Source organism: Tamandua tetradactyla, chromosome 17, assembly GCF_023851605.1.
Source record: "Tamandua tetradactyla isolate mTamTet1 chromosome 17, mTamTet1.pri, whole genome shotgun sequence".
In the NCBI taxonomy this organism is placed as follows: Eukaryota; Metazoa; Chordata; class Mammalia; order Pilosa; family Myrmecophagidae; genus Tamandua; species Tamandua tetradactyla.
This window is the reverse complement of record NC_135343.1, coordinates 51,556,800-51,563,775: the sequence shown is the minus strand read 5'-3', so window position 1 is coordinate 51,563,775 and position 6,976 is coordinate 51,556,800. Positions and strand designations below refer to the sequence as shown.

The 6,976-nt window shown below is 37.0% G+C and overlaps 1 pseudogene; it reads left to right on the top strand.

The window, feature by feature from the left end:
• The first annotated feature begins 4,318 nt into the window (after positions 1–4,318).
• Positions 4,319–4,417, top strand: LOC143661808 (U6 spliceosomal RNA; annotated as a pseudogene).
• The last annotated feature ends 2,559 nt before the right edge of the window (positions 4,418–6,976 follow it).

The following is a 6,976-nucleotide window of genomic DNA, read 5'->3' as shown; positions in this document are numbered from 1 at the left end:
ATCACAGGGATGCAGTGTTAGTTTAAGATTTTTAAAATCAATCCACATTTATAAAACAAAGAAAAAAATCCTATGGCCACTTCAGTCAATGCAGAAAAGCTTTAGGCAAAATTAAACATCTATTCATGATATTTTCAACAGAGAAGAAATAACTGGAAAACCCTCAGCATGATAAAGAGTATCTATGAAAAACCTATAGCTAACTTTATCCTTGCGCTGAAAAACTGATTACTTTCTCTCTAATTTTGGGAAAAAAGAAAATAAATCTGCTCTCAACAATTTGACTCAACAGTGAACTCAAGTTCCAAAATAGTGCACCCAGACAAAAACAGAAATGAACAGCATATCAATTGGAGACAAAGTAGTGTAATTCATTTGTTTACAGATAATTATTGTACGTGTAGAAAATCTGAAGAGCTATACCAAAATAATTAGAGCAAAGTCAAAGTATACAAGGTTGATCTATAAAAATTTAATGTTATTTCTATATGGTAGGACTAAATAACTGGAAAATGAAAATTTAAAAATACTATTAAAATCACATTAAAAACATAGTTAAGGATAAATTCTAGACTATTAGGAACTTATCCTTGAAACAAATGGGTAAATTCTTATTCTACATGTTTTTTGGGGTTAACTGTGTAGCTGAAATTTCCCAAATTAATTTCCCTTTAGAATATGTTTATTAAACATATATTTAAAATAAGATAATTAACTTACATAAAAATTACTAAAATTGCACAGTAGCCATAGTAATTTTTCATAAATCATACCAAAATTGATTTTTAAGAGGAAGAGTATTTTATCATTGACAATAATAAAAGATTTAAAAAATCAAACTGACTGACTCTTTTCTTATGATTTTGATATACTCTGTATCAGTGGTTCTCTAAGCATGATCCACGGAGTAGAAGCAACAGCATTATTAGTGAATTTGTTAGACATACCACTGCTGGGGCTCTACTTCTGATCTACCTATGCTTGTCTGAGAACCATGCTGCTCAGAAAGTGCACCGCCCATTGCCTGCCTCTGGGCAGACAGCTTCCTTGGCATTTCAGGGCTAGTGCTAGTTTGAATCTATTATGTACCCCCAAGAAAAGCTATGTTTTAATCCTGATCCAATCTTGTGGAAGCAACCATTTTGTTTCTCTTCATCCTTATTCAAAACTGTAGGTAGAAATTTTTGTTTAGATTATCTCCAACGAGATCTGACACCTAATTGTAGGAGTGACTTTTTTATTAGATGGAGATGTAATGTCACCCATTCAAGGTGGGTCTTGATTAGCTTACTGACATCCTTTAAAGTAGAAAATATTTTGGAGAAAGTTAGAAATGACATAAGCCTCAGAGCTGAAAGAGAGCTGACAGAAACTCACAGCAGAGCTGGCACAGAAGCCAACACTTGGAGAGCAGAGACAAGGATGTTTGGAGATGCTTGGAGTCCAGCAGATGTTACCATAAGATGTTAAGCAAGCCAGAACTTGGAGAGAGCAAAGGGAAACCCAGAGATGAAAACCAGTCCCAGAGAAGCAAAGTATGGAACCCCCACAGAAACAGAGGCTGAAAAACACAGAGCCCAGGAGCAAGGGACAAGCAGATGCCAGCCATGTGACTGCCCGGCTGACAGAGGTGTTCCTGACCCATCAGCCATCCTTAAATTAAGATAACTTTCCTTGCATGCCTTAGTTTGGACAATTTTATAGGCTTAGAACTGTGAATTTATAACTTATTAAATTCCCCTTTTTAAAAGCTATTCCAGTTCTGGTATATTGCATTCGGGCGTTTTTCAAAGTAACACAGGGCTCCTCATGTTAACCCCTCAAACTGCTTCTCCTGCAGCCTTCCCCTTTTCACTCATTGGCTGCACCACTCTTCTAGCTGCTCAGCTATTCAGATCTATCTCTACACACACATATAGGCACACACATACATATAGTACATATGAATATTCTTGAAGTCATACTTACCTAATCTCTTTCTTCCCCATCCCATACCCTACCTGTTAACAAATATTGTTTGTTCTAATTTCAAAATATACCCGGAATTTGACAAATTTTTATCTGTCCTGCTGTCACCGTCCCATTCTAGCTGCCATTATCTTGATTTTATTAGCTTTGTAGCTAGTCTCCCTGTGTCTGTCCTGACTTCCTCCAAATTATTCTGAACTCAGCAACCACAGGAATCCCGGGAAATTGCTAATCAGATCCTGCGAAGTGTCTACTCAAAACTCCCCAGTGACTTCTCATCTCACTTAGGGTAAAGCCACAATTTTAATAATGACCAGGAACAGTCCTACAAAATCTGAGTGCCTCTTAAATTCCCAAACTCACCTCCTACTATTCTTCCCCCTTTTATTTACTCCATCCCCAGTAGCAGTTATTCTGTCATAGAACATTGTACTTTTCACTTTGGGAAAAACGTGATGTGAATGGCAGTCCCTGTGGTAAGACACACAGGTGATTTAATATTTTGAATATCTCTCTTGCTGCATGGCTAGCCCTCTCATTTCTTTCACTTTTTATTCAAAAGCCACCTTCTCCAGTCAGGCTTTCCCAATCAACCTTAACTAAAATTTCAGGCCCCTTCATACAACATTTTAAACCCTTCCCCTCTTTTACTTTATCTTCTTATTTTTTTTCTGAAGGACTTACAGGCTTCTAACATACCATAGAGTTTATTGTGTTGATTTTTAATTGTCCATCTTCGTTCCTCGAAACTAAGATTCTTGAAGGTAGGGGTCTTTTTCTTTCTTGTTTTTTCTTTTTCTATTTTGTTCTTTGCAGAGTCTAGGCTTTTGGCTGATGCAGAATTGCTTCTTAATATATAACCATTGAATGATGAAAGAAAACTGAGGCACAAGTGATTATGTCACCTGCTCAATTTCACAAAGTTGTCAGTAAGTTGTTATGTTCTCAATAATAATTACTTGAATGAATGAGTTTCATACTTAGCAATTCATAAACGCCTGCCTGCTGTGGTTCAGGCACTGTTATGATGTCTTTGTATGTATGTTCCAAGTAGTTTCCAAAGGAACTCTATGTAAGAGGTACTATTACTGTTTTTTTTTAAATACAGGGGCACACAAAATACTCGGACCCTACCAAATCAGAAATGAAATCTGATGATTCTGTATATCTTAATGTAATACCATGATATCTTTGGGCAGATAATAAAAAAGTATTTATAATGTCCCTTGAGGGGCTGGAGAAAAAAATATGGAACTATTAAACTTCACCACCTGGGAAATTCCTGATATTCATTCAAGCACTAGGGACTTCCAATTTAATAAGCCACCCCCTCAATCTTGAGGACAGGTCTTTTGAAATTTATTTCTGTAATGGTAAACTAAGCCTGCTTATAAACATACCTAAGAGTCACCCCCAAAGAACTTCTTTTGTCACTCAAATGTGGACTCTCTAAGCCAACTCTGCAAAGAAGCTCAACACCCTCCCTCACCTGCCTGGGATATGATTCCCAGGGATGAGCCTGGCTGTGACATTGTGGAATTGAGAATAGCAAAAAGGAGAAAAGAAATGTAGCAAGATGAGGTTTCAGTAGCTAAAGTATTTCAAATACAGAGTTCATTCTGAAGGTTACTATTATGCAAGCTTCAGGCAGAGATAACAAGTTGCAAGGTGTGTCAAGCCCCAACTGTATTCCTGGGAACCCTTCAGAAAACCCAGGGCTCTATCTAAGACCCTATAGAAGTTTTAATTATTAAGTCTATTTCTCAGAAATTTAAAACTTTCAGGTTCCTTCTATTCTAGTAAGCCCTGAAACTAGGAGGTACCAGTCTCTCCCAGAACATAAACCAGTTGCATCCCCCTATCTCATAATGTTGACTCCCCTTTTCAACAGGAAGAAGTTAGAATGGCCGTTGCCCAAACAGCCCTGAAGATTTAGAGAATGATCAAAGAAGAAGGCGAGTATTACAGAGAAGTCAGGATTTAACACGAATTTATGACTACTGCATCATTATATCCATATTTCTTTTTAGTTTCTAGTGTATTAGAACAGCCAGAAAGAAAGACCTGAAATTGTAGGACTGTCATCCATATACTTGGAAATTTGTTCTATAACTACTTGCTACATTGTACTTTGAAGTGTATAACTTTTCTGTATATATGTTACATTTCACAATAAAAAAATATTTAAAACAACAACAACAAAGGCACAGATAAACAGAGCTTTTACAAATTGCCCAAAGAATGGAGGCCAAGTATTATGGAGACAGGAATCCATCATATGTAGTTTGATTTCAGAGTCCATGGACTTAACAGTGTTATTTATCCACCGCTGCACAAGAAATTACCCAAAATGCTCACCTCTGCAGTACATATACTACAATTGAAATGATACAGAGAAGATCAGTATGGCCCCAACATAAGATGACAAGTCTGCCAGTTTGAATTTATTATGTACCCCAGAAAAACATGTTTTTTATTCTGAGTCAATTTTGTGGAGGCAGCAGTTCCTTTTAAATATGATTTAATAACGTGGGTTGGAATCTTTGATGAGAGTATCTCCATGGACATGTGACACATCCAATTGTGGGTATTAACTTTTGATTAGGTAGAGATGTGACTCCACCCTTCCAGGTGGGTCATGTTTAATTTACTGGAATCCTTTAAAAGAGGAAAAATTGGGAGAAGTGGCAGAGGCATCAGAGCTGATAGAAACCTCAGAGCAGAGCTGTTACATGGAGAGCAGGGGCACAGATGTTCGGAGATGCTTGAAGCCCAACAGACATCACCATGAGATGCTAAGCAAGCCATAACCTGAAGAGAGCCAAGGGAAGTCAAGAGAAGAAAGCGGTCCCTGGAGAAGCAAAGTGAGGAACCCCCACAGGAACAGAGGCTGAAAGCAATGGAGACCAGGAGCAAGGGACTAGCAGATGCCAACCAAGTGACTCCCCAGCTGACAGAGGTGTTCCAGATGTATCAGCCTTTCTTCAATTAAAGTATTTATCTGGATGCCTTAGTTTGGATATTTCCATGGATTTGGAACTAAATCTGTAGCCCATTGAATTCCTTTTATAAAATCTTTTCCATTTTTGGTTTATCGCATTCCAGCAGCTTATAAACTACCATAACAAGCAAATTCTAGAAGCGTCTCTATTTTTCAAACAGTGAACCCAAAGTTAAAACATAGACTATAATTAATAGTACAACTATTTAAATGTGCTATCATCCATTGTAACAAATGTTCATGAATCAAGGGATGCCTTAGCTTCTATGAAACTATCAGGCAGAGTTGTAATTATCTCAAGGCTTTAAGGGGTTGAGGGACTCCAATTCCAAGTTCACTCACATAGCGGTTGGCAAGTCACAGATTATTCACGCATTGGCAGAAGACATCAGCTCCTCGGCACAAGAGCCCCTCCATAGAGCTGCTGACAATCATGGTATCAAGTTCCCTCAGAAGAGGGCCTTCTAGATGGAGACAGAAAGACAGCAGAAGCAACAGGCTTTTATAAAACAATATAAGAGGTGGCATCCCATTACTTCTGCCAAATTCTATTCATTAGAAGTGTGTCACTAGTGCAAGCTGCACATATACGGCATGAATATCAAGATGCTTGGAAGACCTTCTTCGAGGCTAGCTACCAAAATAACTACCCCAGGTGGATAGATGAATTTCAAATGAATCAATGAATGAATGATAGAACAAATGAATAAATATTGCCAGACCAGTCACCAGACTGGAATGCACTTCTAAAATTATGACTTAAATTCAGTTGTGAATATCTGTGAATCTTCAGTCATGCAGTCTTTAAAAATATTGCAGAATGGGTTTTCTTTTGTCCTTCAGCAAAAATCAATCTCATTATTGATAATTTAACTCTTAAGGCCTCATGGAGATCCAAGCTTTTTCCTGCGAATACATTTTAAGTGTCAGGGGCCCTAATTTATCATTGGTTGAAAGTCAGCTAAATATGAAAATAGTTCATTTATGGAAATTTCATGGGAATAGAGTCTAACAGGTGAAAACTTTTGAACAAAAGGCTTTCTTTTATTGGTTCTAAATTTACCTGTCATTAATTTGATCAAATGACCTCTTGCTTTCAAGTGAGAAAATGATATTTTAAAGAATTGTTGTTAGTTACCAGATGGTTGCATCAATGAACCCATAGTATAAAGTTATTTAATCTTGGCGAGAGGAGCATTTTCAGTGTTATGCTCAGTTTGTAATCTGCACCCTCACTCTCAGATCCATGGTGCAAGGAGCACTTTAGCCACTTAGAGGTTGGGTGCATTTTGAGTATTTTTTATACATTTATAACCTTAGGCAATTAAAAGGCTCAAATCTAATTGTGATGCTTGGAACAGTTTAAAACTCGCCATTTTTCTCTTAAAGAAGACTGCTTATAATTTTCAACTGTATTGCTGATGTGAAAGATGTAAAAGTAAAAATATTTGACTGTGTATGTGTCATTAAATGAACATGAAAACACTCATGAATAGATGATTTGACAGTCCACCTTCCCAAGAGCAACTGTTGCAATTCAAGGCCTGTGGGACCAAAACAAAGAAAACCCTGACTCAATTGTAACTCATCTTCCTGAGACCACAGTATTGACTAATTAGACAAATGTATAAAATGTCTTTTTCTCTCTCTTTCTCTTTTGACTTTAGAGTGAGTGATTTTCTAGAGACTATATAAAGTGTAATATCAAATTATATTGAAAACAGCAGAGATAAGAGATGCCATCTGTCTTCCATTGTCAGGCTTCAAAGAGCTTGGAAAAATGTAAAAACAGACACTTTTCTATATTTCTGGGGTATTGCCAGTGAACAGGGTGGAGAATTCCCTAAACACTTCAAATTATTTCTACAAATGATAATGCAAATATGATGTCCAGCATAAAAGCAAAGATAATCAAGCACAGAAGGAGACAAAATAACAGGAATGCAAATGTGCACAAGCAACAAATAGCAGAACAGATCTAATGTTTCAGTCATTAAATTTACTCCA